Source organism: Rhyacophila brunnea, unplaced genomic scaffold (genome assembly GCF_057557595.1).
Source record: "Rhyacophila brunnea isolate RB1 unplaced genomic scaffold, BYU_Rbru_1.0 scaffold_5, whole genome shotgun sequence".
In the NCBI taxonomy this organism is placed as follows: Eukaryota; Metazoa; Arthropoda; class Insecta; order Trichoptera; family Rhyacophilidae; genus Rhyacophila; species Rhyacophila brunnea.
This window is the reverse complement of record NW_028233170.1, coordinates 44237566-44257156: the sequence shown is the minus strand read 5'-3', so window position 1 is coordinate 44257156 and position 19591 is coordinate 44237566. Positions and strand designations below refer to the sequence as shown.

The 19591-nt window shown below is 32.8% G+C and overlaps 2 protein-coding genes and 1 long non-coding RNA gene across 3 annotated transcripts in view; 2 read left to right on the top strand and 1 right to left on the bottom strand.

The window, feature by feature from the left end:
* Positions 1 to 19591, top strand: part of LOC147066447 (uncharacterized) — a 1147709-nt gene that overhangs the window by 197392 nt on the left and 930726 nt on the right. The gene's annotated exons all lie outside the window — the stretch shown is intronic.
* Positions 1 to 19591, top strand: part of atk (artichoke) — a 98647-nt gene that overhangs the window by 11336 nt on the left and 67720 nt on the right. The window lies entirely within an intron of this gene.
* Positions 4619 to 5799, bottom strand: LOC147066456 (uncharacterized). The gene is made up of 3 exons (XR_015071634.1): positions 5644 to 5799; positions 4912 to 5077; positions 4619 to 4783 (listed from the first exon to the last, which is right to left on the bottom strand). It is a non-coding gene; the product is annotated as an uncharacterized LOC147066456 (long non-coding RNA).

The window sequence follows — 19591 nt, the reverse complement described above, 5'->3', positions numbered from 1 at the left end:
TATTACAATTATACATTACCAATTATCTTACAACCAAATCATATTTTATATTTAATCTATCTTAATTAACCCTTTACCTTAGCATATTATATTTAGTCAAAATTTAATCCTATTATCTTATCACCTATATGTAAATGGTCTGTGACCGACTTATCTCTTCCACAGTTCACTCTGAGAAGTGGTGGGACCTGCCAGAGCAAACTGCGGGACTTCTACATATATTGAATATTGCTCTGCTTTGTCGAGGGTCGTAATCATCTAACCGGTGGTACATTGACTACCAGGATCAAACCGAGCGGTTGGGAGGCACTACTCCTTATGGGAGCGCCCCCCACAGGGGCAAAAAATTAAGTGTGCGTCACCAACCTAACAAATAATCCAGTATATCGGCTATTTTCAAAATGTGTTTGCCGCTGGCTTCCCCATAACCGACTCGTACCGAAAATTAATATCAATACTTTAATGGGGACTTAAAGATGTGCTCATATTTGATATGTAATTAAATGTGGTGCGTAAACACAAAAAAACTGCCTATTGCATTTGAATGCGAAGGCGTGGGTTACGGATTTGAACTCGCAAAAAATGAATGTTGTTTTTTCTGTCTGTATCCCAGTTTCAAGTACCCAATGGTACAAAGCCTCGCAAAAAAGTTTGCTAATATAGCCTCCACCTTATAGAGGCTCAAACCCTGTGGATGTGGTAATTTACTTTAGAGTAACGCCAAGTACTATCGAACACGATCTTCTTGTCAACGTGTTAAAACTGTGAACTAAAAAGCCCCTCCTACTTTTAACTACACTTCGACTCCAGCGACTTCCGGTTATTGCCTAGATCTTCTTGTCGTACAGTAACGCACGGACAGTGACATATTCTGATCAACCTGAAAAGTTTAGAATTAACTGTCTGTTTATTTTTATTATTATTATAAAGTATGGAATTGGTAAAAAATATATTATTTTTAATTATTTTCCTGTAATTTGTCACGCACTTCTTTTATATTAGAAAACTAGGTATTTTTAATCGCCAGGGTTTATAATGATCGCGTGTATACACTTTTTGGTGGCTTTATCAGTATTTGACCAATAAAAAATGGCAGGTAAACGTGTATGCAAATTAAAATACAAGGCTAAACATATGGTTTTTTTAAAAGTAAGTAAAAAAAAAAGTTATGCAACGCACAGTGATGGATGCAAAATAAATAACATATTTTAATTATCTAAGTTGACATCCTTTTCGGAATTTTTGATTGTTGTGTGTTGACACGTCACGACAATTCTATAAATCAAGTGGATGTATTAAAATACACTAAATCATGGCCAGGATCTTTGGCGGGCCCGTCTACCTTTCGCTACTACACAGAATCGTTTTCTAAATGTTGTTGAAAAATTAAGGGTATTCGGTGTATTTTTAGCGTTGTTCCATCCACTTGAATTATAGAGTTGTCGAATATCGACACACAATAATCAAAAATTGCATCACGCAACTGGAGATTAATTAAAAGTTTTAATACTCTACAAGGAAAATAGCACCCATTTCCCATTAGGGCAACTTTGTGATGTGTGTTTATCTCACTCATCAGATCGACCCACTACGCTGTGGCCCCCCAGAGCCCGGGCCCCCAGGCTAGAGCCCTGTCAGCCCCCTCGTTGTGGGGGCCATGCACTAAGTATTTTTAATTTTACCTCGAACACCATTTGGAGAGCGCTACTGTACGACTGTCGCACTGCCTTTACTTTAACTTTAGCGATAGGTAGCGGGGTCCGCTTCAGGATGTGGGGGCTATGAGAGGGGGTGTATATTGTTTATTTTAAATACTACCTACCACGCTCCGTGTACACAGCAGTGGCGCCGTGTAATTAAATTCCATTTTATTTGGTTACCACATTTCTTCATATTATATGCAGTGACGTCCCTAGGCAAAGTACAGCCGTTAAGCAGAACAAGATGCCCTCCCTCTTCATTTATATTTTCAAATTGTCTGCAAATTCGTTAGGTGCCTACTTACCTATTTTATTATTATTTATTTTCGACTATCTTAAACAGATAAATAAATCAAACATCTATTAACTTGACATACAGAATATCTGCTGAGAATTAGAGAATTTCCACAAACCCACTCTCAGAAGAGTGGCGGTGTTTAGTACGGGAAGGTCTGTGGTGATAACAGGTTTGGAGGCACCCTTGTAAAAATTTAACCTGTGCGTTATACTGCCATTAGTATATGTATTACAATACAACAGTAGTTACTTTATCAGATTTTTTTATGCTTCGATTACTTTTTATTAAACTAAGACGTCGATACGTTCTAATGAAGTAACCATATCGCGTGCTTCGTTGAAAAACGCCACAGTTTTTTACAATTGCAAGATTTCTATTCGTTACTTCATTCGCCGCCCTTTATAATGTGCTGCCTCTAGGCAATGCAATACCTGTCTACCCCCACGGGATGTCAATAATGAGTATAAGACACAAGCAAAGAAGGATAGTTATAGGCGGAGGAATGAAATTAAGACACTGTAAAGGATTATTTCTACGAACTAAAAATATCATTTAGAAATAAACAGTTTTAAGAAACAACTGCTGAATAAGCATTTATACTAATTATTTGGAGTTTTTCGAAATGTATTTACAATTGCATGTATGTTTTTATCATCTTATTCCTGTAATTTCTCTTCCTAGAGAGGTGGGTCTTCCTTGGAACATATTAGGTGGTGTGATGCCATTATTTTGCCTAGTACATATGTATTTAATCCAGCGCTGTTAGATTAGAACCCACATTTTTAATGGTTCGAAATTTGGTTTGGTTCCGGTGGAAAAATCGAAAATCGGAACCAACATTTTTTTACAAAAACAATACAATATTATATTTACCTACCTGCAGTGAAGAGTGGAGGTAGGCTGTTAAGATCCGCCATAAATAGTGCACTTTAAATTTTGTGAGTCATACGTATTTATTTTCATTGAAATATACTACAATTATTTACATTTTATGGTGTTGGCTATTTTTTAAAAATTCATTTAAACCAAGCGAAGACCAAGTCATAATAGATAATAGTCAAAAAATATCTATAAAATATCTAAAATTACGCAATTAAATCATACATAACTTTGGATATTTTATAGATAGAATAATATTTTTTATCTATTGTAGTTTAGTTATGCAGCGCTTAATGAATTAAAAAAAATGTATCGATAATGTGTGTAATAATATGTATTCTTAATCCAACGAAAACAAATAAGTATGGATGAAAAAGTGTGCACACTTTTGTTGTATCGCCCATAATATACCAAAACTATTATGGTTAGGTTTGGCAGTGTTTAATTGATTTTTAAAAACTAAACAACACCGTCTGTAAATTATAGTTATGTCCAATTAAAACAAATGCGTATGACTAAAAAAGTTTAATGTGCAATATTTATGGCGGATCTTAACAGTCTACCTGCAACCTTCCCCACTGCTATTTAGTATATTATGAATATTTTTTTAAGTACGCGTCTTTACTTTAAGTGACACGACAATTAGCAGGCCATCAGTCATCATCACTGCGAAATCAAGTGATACCTACTGATAAAACTTGCAATTTTAATAACAATGGAATCTCCGAACCCCGTCGTTAATTGGTTTTCCAGATCGTTCTTCTCAAGATTCGGAATCGCTAGTTTTGGTGGTTTAGGTTCCATTTTCAGCTCTGATTTAATCTCCAAATCGTCGTAATTTTGTACAAACACGTATCTCAATTTTTATCAGTTTTGAGTTGTTTGATGTAATGAATTCAGAATTTGAATACGCTCATGTTCCACTAACACGTATCTTAAAACATACTTTACAACATAATAGATTTAAGCAATAACAAAAACTCGTATCGCAATAAAAGACTTTTATAAATATTATAAACTCATATCTTGAGTTACGTGTTTGTAAGTATACAGAATACTGAACTCCGACTGATGATTGTACTGAAGCTCTTGGTAAATGTGCCGCAGAGGTGGACATGATATTTTACAACATTCTTTTAAGACCAAACCAAACCTAACCTAACCTAATCTAAACTACCCCAACCTAATAATTATTACCTCATATAATCTTAGTTTGTGATAATGGTGTATCAAAATGTATGAAAATTTCAAATTTTTAAATAACGATTATTGGATCGAAAAGCTGATGCGCCAACAGAAAAGGGTATTTATTATAATTGTCTACACGGAATAAACTGTTTTCGTAAAAAAATATAAAAGCTCGTGTCCACCTCTGCGGCACAATTACCAAGCTCTTTCTCGATACGTGTTTGCTCCAGTAATATTGCAACGCATTCTCGTATCTCCGACAATATGACTGATCGGTCGAAAGTATAGTACGATAAATTGAAGAAACATAACATTTTTTCATGAAAATATCTGTAACTATTCTAAATGAATATTTCATAGAAGAAAATTTATTTCTAAATTAAAAACCGAGAGAATAAACTTGTTATTTGCCTCTCCTGAAAAGTTGTGTTTTTTGAGATACGTGTTTGTAGAAAATTACAGACGAAATGTGGCTTCAATTCGCGAATTTGACTCTGGAGTTAATACAAGATCATACAGCTGACGTAATTGATTAAAATAAAAAAAAATTTTCGAATTGGTAAAACATGTTTTATAACCAAAAATAATTATGTAATATTAACCGAACAAGTTTTAAAGACTGATTTTAATGGAACAATACTAGAAAGAAATTAAGAGGTTCATTGTAGTTTGTATGACACCGATTCATTTCCTTCCGCTTGATATAACTAGGTTACACCTGAAAGAATTATTACGCGCATAATCAATACTAATTAATTAAATTACATTTTATAATATTATTACTTAATTTTTCAATTAGTATAATAGGTACATTGTAACGGTAGCAGTTTTAGTAATTTTAATTACCAAATGTCTGAATCCGGTTGCTAGATATGATGACCGAAAAAAAACCGTTTGACTGTGTAATAAATTTATGTATTTATTATTCGGAATGTTTCAGAGAAAGTGTATGTGTTTATACACCTGTATAGGCGCGTCCACGAGGCAGGGGGGTTTCGGGCCCGGACCGCCCCTAGGAACAGAAAAAATACAAATTATTTAAGTAAATGGAATATTACTTCTTCTTAGTCTTCGTCAGTATCTCATTACTGAGGATAGTGACCAGATTGATTTGACTGTCGAAGGCTTCTGAACGGGTAGGCCCAACTCATATTGGCATTCTATAATAAACAAGGCCCGTACAACTCATAAATTAGTGCAATTATCTGGGGCATCCGATGCTTGGTGGAAATGCATTGTATTATTAATTTAATTTAATAAAACGCAAAATTTTTATAGTAATTTTCCCACTTTTAATAATTAATAAATCTGGACCGGTTTCGTCCCCTCCCCCCAGGGATATTTCCCCCCAATGTCCCCAGGGATATTTTCAAGTGATATACGGCTGTGTCCCTTTTTTAATGGTCTCAAGTCTTATTAGGGTTTTTAACATTTCTTTTTGTCTAAGGCACTAAAAATAATGTCACACTTTAACGCTTGATAGAAAAAGAAAATGGCGAAAGAGATAACATAAAAAATGCTTCGTTTTCGATTCTGTATGGAATTTTCTTTTCGGGTGGAAAACCCATCAATGCTTACATTTTTTTTAAAGGAAGAGCTAAAAGCTGTCTTCGTTGATTTTAAGCAGAACCGAGAGTTTTTTTAGCATTTTTCCCACATATTGAAAGATGTCGCGAAATTGAAAACAACTAGATTATAAAATATCTGTGCATATTTTGACGGCTTGGGTTACGCAAATCACTGGATAAATAATTTTTGATTCGTCCGTTTAGCATACCTGATAATATTATGCCATCTGTCGGCAATGGTCAATATCTTTTATGTGCTTATAAAGATATTATAAAACACAATCATTATATTATTAATTACAATGTTTAAATTGAAGATTTTTGACGTGGATTCATATAATTCTATTTTATTTTAATATAATCAGCCTTGATTCCAGATAATCCATATTTCATTTACAGTTTTATTTATCCTTCGACAGGACCGGAGTTGTACTATACAGTATCACCAATAACGAAAAATCTTTTTTGGATCACAATATGTGACTGACGTTTTTTATGTGAATTCATTGAATATAAGGCATAATTTAAATTAAAAGCCAAAGACACGTTCTATATTTTTTTAAACTTGTCGGGTAAATATATGGATAAGTAATATAGAAGAAGAAAAATAATTTTAAAAAATCTCAGAAACAGGAAAAAAGGTGGACTGAGTGATATATCTTTAATTTTCTTGGTGAATGGTCTCGACTTTAAGGTGTCGATTCTTTTATAATTCAATCTAACAATTATTATTCTTAATAGCAACTAGAAATCTTTGTAATCAATTAAGGTTACTAATGTATACCAGTGCAATAAAATTTATAATAATCACACCATTTGATCAAATATACCTAATGTATTTAAAGAAAAACAATACTTCAAATTCATTATCTATTAATATGAAACTGTACTGTATGAATATTGTCTATAAACATATTAAATAGACGCAGTGCATGAAAAATAAAAGGAATAATTATAAACGATTATATCCATATAAATTATAGTTTTTCCAAGTCCTCTCAAAGAATTTTCGTTCTTACGTAAACATATGAAGGTAGTTGAAAAATATTTATAATATAGGTAAATTTGAAAATTTATTCTTCTTCCTGGCGCTATAATTCTATGTGGGTCTTCGCCTATTCCATCATCTGCCTCCATCCAGGTCTATCCAAAGTCGCTTCATTGCAATTTAAGACGCCCGAGGTCTTTAAATCCAACTCGATACCATCCCTCCATCTTGTATGAGGTTGACCAGGTTTACGTTTGCCTTCCGGCTTCCCGAATGTCAGTTTCTTTGTCATGCATGGCTCGTCCAATCTGTGTATATGGGCCAGCTATATAATGTGGCTTAATTTAATGGAATGTATAATGTGCGGGCCCCCGAACAAAGCGTACAGCTCGTAACTGTTTCTTCGTCTCCACCCCAATTGTGTCATTGATGGATCCGAAAATACCACGCACCAAACTCCGCTCAAATGAGCTCAGTACTCTTTACATGCTTTTAGTTATGCACCAGGTCTCTGCGCCATAGATTTGTAAATCTGCTTTCATTTATATATGTACATTATTATTGTCATATTCTACTAACGCGTCTTCAGATCATATCGTCATTATTAAAATACAAGTATGTACTGTGCAGTATGCAGTTAAAATGAATTCTAACAACATCGCAATAAGGGTCATTTATACAGATTTTCGTCAGATGTCTTTGAACCTATTCCGTCAAACGTGTCAAACTTTTCTGTTGATTTTTTTGTGGGAGGGTGTATCCTGTATATTAATGCTCCTGTACACTAATTTTAAATAGTTCTTCATATTGACACGCTACTTACTAATATACTGTGTTCGGACACTTTTCGGTTACTAAAACATTTAGTGGAAAGTAAATAATTCGCCACTCGATTAGATACTAGCACAGTCTGATCTGGGCATTATCAGAAGTCAGCCACTATCAGGGAGATCTTTACCTTGTTGTCAGGAACAGTCCGAAGGAGCTATACACGTTTCAAATTCTGTCTGAGCAATGTACACCGTTGCCCTTTCCTTGGATAATGGGCAGAGGAATACTATGGATTTGTCATCTGGTATTGTGGTAGAGTTTAACTTCTATTACTATGTACACTACTGTCATATTATATAGGTATACTAACGTACAATAAGATCTCGAAGTTTGTAACCCTCCGTTACTCCTATATTTTTCTACTAATTCAGGCGTTCACCTCAAAATTCGACTAAATTAGGAGATTTTATATGGGCCTTAACCCCAGGCCACATCCATTTGTAATATACTATGGAATTTGTATTACACAAAAAAATAATTTACTTTTTAAGTGAAGTATCAAGTAATGAGTTTTCGTTATTAAATGATATAAAAGTGGATTAAATTATAAAAGCGAAAGATGAAATGATTTATTCGAATATCATAATAGCTTAAAAAATTCATCAAAGATTTGTAATTCGGAGGAAATTCTGATTTATTTATGTGCAAGGGTAATTTTAAAGGTATTGCCATAGTAATGTAATGTTATGCAATATAGGTAGGTAGTTATTATTTGTGATTCGGTCGTGATAATAGTACGATAAGGTATCCATCGTTTATGGTGGACGGGCGTCCTTAATTTAATTTTGTTAGGTGCGCAGTGAATATTAAAGTGCACGAAAGTAAAAGTCGATCATTTTAATTTGACAAGCTCGTTGAACAAGGAAAAGGCAGTCGGCCACGGAAGCGCTTTCTCTAGCGCCGCGCGACGCGTCGTTTGAATTTCGAATGCAATTTTCATAACAATGCAAGGGCGTAGCGGGAAGTTTTCCGTCGATAGGGGTGATTAGATTGACATATTATGACAGAATTTGATCTGTCATTACAATGGAAAATTATAAAAAAATAAATTAAATAAAATTACACTTATTACCTTATAAAATAAACAATTATTTTTGCACCAAGGTACTTTTATTTTTATTTAATTTAATTTCCGGAGATTCACAATAATTAACATTCATTCCATCCATAGTTTATAATATGTAGAATACAATCGTGCATTCATTAAATGTAGTCATAGACTATAGAACCTCTCCACATTGAAATATTATATTGCACTCTACTTACTAAATATTAATTGATAATGCGCGGTCCTGGTATATTATAAATGTATAAAAGTACTCGAATTTAAAATAAGTAGTTAATAGCCCGCGATGGTTGAGCGGCTTAAGCGTCGGCTTATAACGTCGTGAGTCCCAAGTTTGAATCCTGGGTCTGGAGAAACCACATATTGTTTTTCTTAGGAGTATGGACCTAATTGGTTGAACGAGTGGCTAACATCCATTTTTCATAAAAATAAAAATCTGTTAATACAAACCTTCGCCCCGTGGAGGCCCATATGATCTTATTAGATCGTACATGGTCAAAATCACATATTATGATAAATATAAGAAATAAATTGTATTTTTTTTCAATTGCCCAATCAATGATGTTGAAGAAAACCATCTTACATGACGTATATGGAACCTAAATATAATGAAAATATATTAAAAAAGGATAATGATTAAATAGGCTGCAAATTATTTGGCCATGTAGACTCATTTATAGTAATATTCACATTAATGTGTGCTGTAGATTGAAATACTGTTTGCATCAGTATATCATCAGTATCAGTAGCATCAGTATTCATCAGTAGTAGATTTTTTTGTACATCATCATTATTTACGAGAACAATAACATAATATTGTTTTGCTGTGGTGCAAATAAATAAAAATATTATAGCAAAGACAGAACGTATGTGAGCAACACAGCAAAAGTTCAAAAAAGATCGATTTTCTTTTGCATGTACAAATAATTCTACAAACATTAATTGTTCAATAGGTACTTATATATGCGATTCAACTACATTTTGTCATACAAATAGTTCCTTTCACTCTCTCTGTGTATGTTGCAAACTATTAATACCAACATTATATTTGAGTTAGTGTATAAGACGTCTAAATACCTACGTAGTCTAATATTATAAGCATATATATTATACTTAGCGTGAATGTAATTATTTTCTTTAAAATTCGATTTTTGGTAAATTTCTAATATCTTAAGATACCCAATGCGCCCGTAGTGGAATAGTGGCAGAATTTTGCCTTAAAGCCATGGATTGTGAGTTTGCATTCCATGGCTGGTTCAAATTCACACATTGTTTTTCCACTCGTGTTCGGATCCAGACGAATCAACAATTAATTAATCAATAATTAAATTTTTCAATGTAGGTATTGTGGGTGTAAAATTAAATGAGTGAAAAGTCTATTTAAAATTTAATTAATCATATTGTGTTTGTCCGCTGAAAATTATATTCTAACGAAGAAGTTCATAGGTTTTGAAAAGGATTTTTATAAATAGGCAATTTCTTTTCAATTGACTAAGTATATTTTGCATTATATATTTTATTAATAGTCATCATAGAAAATCATAATAATATAAACTTTTTTTAATTCTTACTAAACAAAATAATATTTTACAGAAAAATAATTGTCATACAATAATTAAGCAAGCCACTGCATTCTAATAGAGATAGTGTTGCTAACGTGATACGTGACATTTTGCAAAATTGAAGCATGTCCATGATGTACGATTTTGTCTACGGTTTGGTGTTGCAAGCTTGAGTGACATCTCTATTGTTAAAAAATATAACAATCTATTTATACAATACGTAAGATATGTTGATATTAATTAAAATAAAACACAATATATAATATTTAATTCATATAATTTAATAATGATCATGACCGGTTTCATTGAATATCTTTCATTAATAAATTATGCAGACAAAGAATTAGTAACGTATATGTACCTAGTACTAATTCTATATTAGAATATTGTGTTTATGTTAATTAATTTGCGTAATGTCATTCAACAAAGCATTGACAGTTACCACCATTGAATTGATAATTTGATTTCAAATTGAAAAAAAAAGTTTAAGACGTTCACAATATTATGACATAAATTATGTATTACTTTAACTTTTTATGTTACATCATGTAGGTAATATAATTGGTATTACGATATACCTACTTAATTAACAGCGATGCGATTTGTAATTATGATAGTAGGTAAATTATTAGTTTACCGCGTCGGCTTATAATGTCGTGGGTACCGAGTTCGAATCGCGGGTCTAGCAAATTCACATTTGCATTTGGACGAAAGTATGGAATTAGTAGGTTGAGCAAGTGGCTAACATCAATTTTATTATTTATCGTAAAAAGAAAAATCTAATACAACATCCATTCTGTTGACGCATATTCTTAGAATCGGATAAGGTAAAAAAATGTGAAAACGATTTGTGTCAATGAATAACTACGGCAATTATAATGGATCTAGGACGATTTGGCGCCGGACAACTGGACGCCACGCAATTCGAAATTAAATAGACGTTAAGTACTTAAGTATTCTTCTTCTTCTTCTTTCAGCCTGTCACGTCCCAACATTGGGGCATAGGACAAGCACAAGTTGGCGCCAATTCCCTCGGTCCATCGCCAACTCCTGTGCCTCCCGCCATGTCAGACCTGCAGCACGTAGGTCGCTTTTGTAGCATCGCTGCAGGGTAAGGGAGGACCGGCCACGCCGACGGAACCCTTGAGGCTGTGCCACAAGGGTACGAAGTGCCGCACTCTTTGGCGGCATCCGAAATTATCCGGAAATCCGGAATTAAGTATAGGTACTTTAAAAAAATGTTTAATAGTATTATTTATATTTAAATTATTATATTATGATTTAATAGTCGGTGAGAATTTAAATGTGCACACGTCAGTAATGATTTAATCGTACATATGTTTAAATTCCAACGGAAAAAAGAGTTTTCTATTTTATATAAAGCCTTAGGCATGGTAATTCTCAATCCGCAATAAAACAAACATTATGTTAAGAGTAAAATGAATTAAAACTACTAAGTAGTAAATAGAAATGGATTAAAATTTCTCGTCTACGTTATGTATACGTGTCCATGACTGTGCGGCGTCCAATTGTCCTGGCGTCCAGTTGTCCCATCATGTTATTTTTAGGACTAGCAATCATCTACGCAATGCCACTAGCAATGATCTACGATCAAGCATCACCGATGAAAATTTACAAGCAGTTTTAATAGTTTCAACTAAACAATTAACATCTGAAATTAAAAAAATGTTGGAAATTGTTAAACAGTTAGTATTTTAATTGCGGCCCGCCATTCATTTTATATTAATTTCTATTTCAAAAAGTTTGCCCAGGCCTGCAGATAATAATATAATCATTGTGTATTAAGAATACATTAATTTGATTATTGGTATACTTACATAATTATAGACAGTGACGTCACTCGACAAAATGCCGCCCCATTGCAATGTTAAAATGCTGCCACATTCTTTTATTCAGTACATTTTATCATCCTTTCATGACTCCAATATCTAAGAATAATGGGATACATTACCAATACCAACAAGATATATATCACTAAATCTAATTTAAATGCCTTCTCTGCTTCAATAGACAATATTGCGAGTCGACTGTTTCAGATAGGTACATTTAAAAATACACCTGACAACTTCCAAAACTCGCGAGTGATTGGCAAATATATTTGAATAAATTTTAAATTAAGTAAGTACCTACCTACCTATAATTTTTCAAATATAATTCGCAAATCTCCACGTATCATTGCTGTTCACCAAGAAAGTGACATCCAAGAACAACGGAAGTAAATTAGACATCGCAAACCCGACAAAAAAGTTCTGTTAAAACTTTTACAGTAGGTACCTAATTAATACATCTTGTTTCTTGCCAGTGAGATGATTTTTTTTAATGGAAAGATATTTCCGTTATTACTAAGTTTGGGTACTTATTTCTATATACCTAATGATTCTCCTCAATTTGCCGCCCTTTGGGTAACTGCCGCCCCAAGCGATGCTAAATCTGCCTACCCCCACGTGACGTCACTGATTATAGATATATCGTAAATCGTAGCTACAAAACAGATATTTCATTAATAATCACGCCAAAAAATTAAAAATTGTAGGAAATACAAAAAAGTGCTGTTACGTTATTTATGATTTAAATGAAAACGTAGTAAGTAGTTAATATCTTTGATACACAATATTCTCATACATGACACACCTCTAGCCCATTTTTATCTAATTATTAGTTATATTGCAATAATATAATATAACTATTACATGATTTATGCATTTATACACAAATTTTAGATTTAATATCGTTACATTTTTATGCTTAAAATGATTAATGATATATATATTTATATTTACTACAGTTCTACGTTATATCAGTAAGTATTATCGGAATATTATTTCTTTAATCAAATTACATATTATTTAAATTGAAACGAAATATTTATTACTATAAACATTATCCATTCTTCTTCACAACTTTCTCTGCAGTTTTTAATGAAATTATTTCGTTGTGCATAAATTATAAGCATTATGCTAACATAACTACATTATTTTGTGTAATTAAATCAATCTGGGCTATCATTCAAAGTAATAAGAATTCTCCAAAAGATTTTGAAACGATAATGTTGCAATAAATAATATTATTTTATATACTTGTCTGCTCACTAAAAAAACAACTGCATTTTTTGATTTACTAACTTGTTTTAAGTGAGTAATCAAAATACTAATTACACCTGCATCACATTAGATATTTAAAGTTATACCCAAGTACAGTGCGTTTTATTTAATGAAAATGGTGCGGTGCATGTATTTCTTTAAAATGTTTTTCCAGAGGTCATAAAAAAGTGTTGGTATGTCATAAAAAAATATGTATATTGAACGCGTTTTTTCGTAGATTTAGTTACAAGTTTTTGCGATTATGAAAAAAAAATTTCCTCCATCCTCGTGTTACATTCTTTTTAAAGAGTGGCAGTAAAACATAGAAAAAAATCTTGCTAAAATAAAATAAAATGTTGACAATTTGAAATGAATATATTATATAATATATATAATAAAGTATTTCTTTTATTCAACGAATAATTCACAAGATTTAATAATGTAACATTCTTTATTGAAGAGACATATTAATTTGAAGACGCATTGGGGAAATATATACCCCCCGGAATTCGCTGTGTCGTATTTTTTTGAAAAAACTTTTCTAGTGGTTATGACAAAACAACAAAAAACAAGTAAAAAGTGCACTTAACACAGAAATAGAACAAATAAAAACTTCAGTCATTATATCCTCTGACATAACAGACAAGTGGGACAGGATAAAAGATGTGTTCTCCTCCATATCTAATAATCAATTAGAATATAAAAGAACAGCTAAGAAGCAAAAATGAATGACAGATGAGATTCTGTCTTTAATAGACGAAATAAGAAAATGGAAAAATAAAAATGAAACTCAATATAGAAGAATTCATAATACCATAACAAGTAAAATTCGTACAGCTAAAGAAGAATGGATGTCCGACCAATGCAAAGAAATTGAAAATCTCCAACAAAAATACGATTCCTTTAATATGCACAATAAGATAAAGGAAACATTGGGAATTACGAAAGGAACCTCATCAACTATCTTGAAAGACGAAGATGGGTGTATTATATTAGATATAGAAAAGAAGCTGACTCGTTGGAAGACATATATTGAAAATCTGTTTGATGATGATAGGGGACCTATTGGCTATACTTTTAATGAATGTGAACAAGCCCCATGCATAAATAGGGCAGAAATAATAAACGCAATACGAAATTCTAAAAATGGTAAAGCTGTCGGCCCTGATAATATTTACAACTAAATGATAAAATTATTAGAAGAAGATCAATTAGAAATTCTCGTTGATTTGTTTAATAAAATTTGCGAAACGGGCATAATTCCCGATGATTGGTTGAAATCGACATTCATCACTCTACCAAAAAAGGCGAATGCAAAGGAGTGCAGCGAGTTTAGAACAATAAGTTTGATGAGCCACATGCTAAAAGTTTTATTAAAAATCATCCATAATAGGATTTTTCGAAAATGCGAAGAAGACATGGATGACACACAATTTAGCTTCAGAAGTGGTTTGAGCACTCGCGAAGCACTTTTCAGCTTGAATGTTCTAGTGCAAAGATGCCTAGATGTTAATGTTGATGTTTATATGTGTTTCATCGATTACGGGAAAGCATTCGATACTGTTAGGCATCCTAAACTTCTCGAACTCTTACAGGAGAAAGGTATCGATGCAAGAGACATTCAACTGATAGCTAACTTATATTGGAATCAAACAGCGAATATTAAGATTGAAAACGAAATCAGTGGAGAGGTAAAAATTCGTCGCGGTGTAAGATAGGGGTGTATATTGTCACCTTTGCTATTTAACATGTACTCGGAAGCTATTTTCAAGGAAGCCTTACAAGGTGAATCGGTGGATATTATGGTTAATGGCAAACATATTAACAATATACGATATGCCGATGATACTGTGCTGATTGCTGATAGTTTAAAGAGTTTACATAAACTGGTAGAAAAGGTTAATTAGGTCAGTAATTCTTATGGTTTAAAAATGAACCTGAAGAAAACAAAACTATTACTAGTATCAAAAACAGCGACACCAGACACCATTTTGTCATTAACAGCGAACCAATCGAACGTGTGACCCATTATAAATATTTAGGTACATGGGTCAATGAGAAGTGGGACCAGTCTCAGGAAATAAAAACTAGAATTGAGATCGCAAGGAGCGCCTTTCTCAAAATGAGACGCCTCCTTAGCAATCAAGATCTTAACCTAGGTCTGAGACTGCGTATGGTACGTTGTTATGTGCTCTCAATTCTTTTCTATGGTATGGAAGTATGGACGCTAAACCAAGAGATGTCACGGAGACTTGAAGCTTTCGAGATGTGACTGTATAGACGCATCCTCAAAATTCCTTGGACTGACCGGGTGACAAATGTTGAAGTTCTCAATCGAATGGGGAAGGACCGAGAAGTTCTACGTAGTATCAGAACCAGGAAACTACAATATCTCGGCCACATTATGAGAGGACAAAAATACAGCATTCCCCAACTTGTCATTCAAGGAAAGATCAATGGGAAGCGTAGCAGAGGACGGCGCCGCATTTCGTGGCTTAAGAACCTCCGTGATTGGTACGAGTGCAGCTCCACCGAGCTGTTCCGGGTAGCAGACGACAAAGATAAGATCGCCTTGATGGTGGCCGACCTCCGCTAGGGGATGGCACAATAAGAAGAAGAAGTCGTTATGAAGTTTTTTCAAATTATGTATGTTAAATAAGGAATTTTACCTTCTTACATCTTATGAATTATTCGTTGAATAAAATAAATATTTTATTAAATTATTAGCAAGTGCAAGTACAACAAGTATAACAAATAAGAGTGATACCGGTTAGTAATTAAGGTGATTTTACATTGATATACTACTGGATGAATCATATGCTTCTTAAAATGACGCCCGATTTTCAGCGACTCGGCCTTTGTTAAAACTTACTGAGTAAGCCCGATCTAGCTTGCATCTTACTCTAACTAATAGTCAGCGCATGACGACTTGCTCTGTCTGTTTTGCGTTGCAGCCACCCTTAGGTTCACTATTCCAAGAACGCAAATTTAGTTTTACAGCCAGGGCAATACGGGTGAAATTCGGGAATCCATGTTAACGGTCTTAACGCATTATACCTACAAGGAAATATTATAAGACGATATTCGTAATATCTTTTGTGGTACATTTTTAAAATGACACTTGTATGGGAACTGCTCAACTAGTAGTATATCAATGTGATTTTAAGACATTTTTTAAAAATACAAAAACCGATTGCCAATAATAACGACATTTAGAAAGCGCTTCAGAGAATATTGTAAAAACTACTAGCCAACTGTCTCGCAATTATGTTAGTTATGACACTAAAAATGGTCAAGAGCAATAATCCCGGGGGTGCTGTTTCGTATCCTGCTGAGTGTCAAATTTTTTTCGAAGAGATTTTTTCTAGTGGTTATATATTTCTGGTGTTTATATATTTCCCACAGTGGCCGCACGGCTTATACGTTGGACTATCACGCCGTGGGTCCCAGGTTCCAATCCTAGGTCTGGCAAGTACACATATTGTTTTTCAATTTGTGTGTGAGTCAGGGTATGGACCTAATAGGTTGAGCAAGTGGCTGACAACCATTTTTCGTAAAAAAAAAAACAAAATCTGTTAATACAAAACCTATACTCTGTGGAGGCCTATATGATCCTAATAAGATCGGACATGGTCGGGAAAAAAAGAAAAAAAAATACATTTCTTTGACGTGTTTTGAAATTATGAATATAAGTAGATATATATTATTTAAATAGACTTAAAATAAGTTGAATTATCATATATATATATATATATATATATATATATATATATAGTGTGTTGTACGCAATACAAAACGTTCGTATGAATTCGACTTTTTATAGTCCAAAATCTATTTTATAGAACAATGTTTTAACTTTTCTGCTAAAGGTGCGCAGATGGCAGATAACAGGGAATCGATATAATATACCTACATTAAATATGTTTTGGACATAATGCTCCTTAGAAACAAAGTGCGACTTAAACTAATAACTACGTCATCAGAAATTTTATATAGGACATAGAAACGGGTAAGTTTTATCTGGCTATTAATCATTTTTGAATTCCATTTTTAAGATGGTAAGGTTTAACCGAAATAAAATTTGTATTGAATATAAAACTTGAATAAATAAAATACAAGCAGATAACTAACTATAATAATGAACGGAGTGTTTTAATGGTATTTATTTTTGATATTTTTCTATTATCAGATAGATGGTTTGATGTTATGTTATTAATGTTATTAGGGAGTAAGATCATGGTAACGCGCGTGTTTGAACATGTACCGTTTTTAAAAAAATATTTTTTTTCCGGTTAGGTACATGTTCAAACACGCACGTTAACATGATCTTACTCTCTACTTTATTTATCGTTTGTCAATTTATGGCTACGGCCGTGTGTTGTAGCTTAGCCACTGGGAAATGCCAATAGAAATGGCGTATGTCAAAAAAATACTACCTTATTCTTAGGTCAATAATTATTATAAAGAAAACATTATTCATAGGATGTTTTTCACAATTGGATGGTCAAAAACATAGCTTATAATCAGTATCTTTAGAATTATCTTTAAATGTGTTAATCGTGCCTATTTTTGAATAATAAAATGCCTAATTCTTGTCAAATTTAGGATCAAGAAGATTATAAAATATTTTTTAACGTAAATATGTCACTATATAATGTTAACATTAATTTTACTAATGGTTTTGTAAATGCGTTTAAAAATTAATAAATCTAAAAAATCTTAACACTACTGCACATGGATGTACTGAAATATGACTATATTCTAAAACATTAGAGCGAGAGGTTTAAAAGAATACTATTTCATGTAATAAAATACTTTATGCAGTCATCAAATATTTAAAATAAATATAAAGGAAAATAAGGCTTCAAAATTGTATAAATAGATTATCTACAACGTTTAAGGAATGTCCAGGGTTATGCTCTGAAAAATCCATAAAAGCTCTATTTTGACCTACGCTGAGCATGTGGGCCGTTAAACTCTTTGGATATCTTGTCAAGTTTGACGTAGAATGTAATTTTCATTTTTTCGAAAAGCTGATCATGACATCTGGACAAATAAAATTTGCAGGAAGAGGTAAAAAAGCTCTCTACTTTAATTCTGGACAGAATTTGTCAAATTCTTGAGTGATTTGTGTATGTTACTTAAATAAACGCCTACATGTTGCGGCATGACTAATGTGACCAGACGTTCCGTTTTCACCGGGACAGTCCCGTTTTCAGGCGGCGTGTCCCGGTGTCCCCGAACACAGCTTCGGAACACCAAAATGTCCCGTTTTCGAAAAGAAAGAAGCTTGTGACCAAGATACAGAAACATTTGATGAGTATTCGTTTTTTTCACATTACATCATAAGCAAAAAGTGTCTGAAAGTCGTTGGGTGGAGTTGTTCAAACACTTTCGCGCCAATAATTTAGATCACAAAATTTTTCGTATAATTATTGAATATATTTTTTGTCTGCCCGGCACTAATGCACCAGTAGAAAGGGTCTACTCTCTTATAAATAAGTTGTAGACGAGTGAAAAAACGCAGTTGAAAGTAAATGTCCAGAAAGCAATGTTAATTATTATAAAAGTAAATTCGAAAAAATCCTGCCAAGAATTTCATTCGTTTAAATTGATATCAACACCAGATATAACTAAATTTGTTCTTCGGAAAAATATAATAAAATTCATATTCATACTTGTGTGTACTTTTCATTCATAAATAAAATAATATCTACTATTAAAAAATATGTAGGAACTCAAGCGTTGTATGCGCCTACTCAAACATACCTACCGATAATCTTCAAATAAATAAATAAAATAGGTAACCTAATATGACATGAAAAAACATTACTATCTTGTCAATAATTGTATTGCATGAAAGTGTGAGGCGCCTAAAATGGATAAGTACCTATCTTTTTTTAGGTGTCCCGGTTTGGGGGAAAAAATAAATGGTCACGTTAGGCATGACAATATTTTTTGACACACAACCATAAAAGAGTTCACCAGCCCTGTTATAGAATGTTATGGAAACTGATTTAGTAATAAAACTAAAAACATATATCACGTGTACAATTATTATTAATTAATAATATAAATAACCGCTGAATCATAATAATAAAAAACAATTGAAATGGCTATTATTAACATAAAAAATCTATTAATTATGTTCAACCCATTTTAAAGCAATCAACACATTTGTTCCAAGAAATCCTTGGGATGTAAGGTAGTTTTAAGTGCCGTTAAAAATTGGATGATTAAGATAATGGATTCATTTTCAGTCGTCCTCTAAAAATGATTCCACATACCAAATAATTAATATTATGAATGTTGTTTTCAGTCAACTTCCGTCAATTCAATTGAGAGGGAAGTTCGTCTATCAGAATAACTCGAATTACGGATTATTAATACCGTGTCGGAGTAAGACTGTG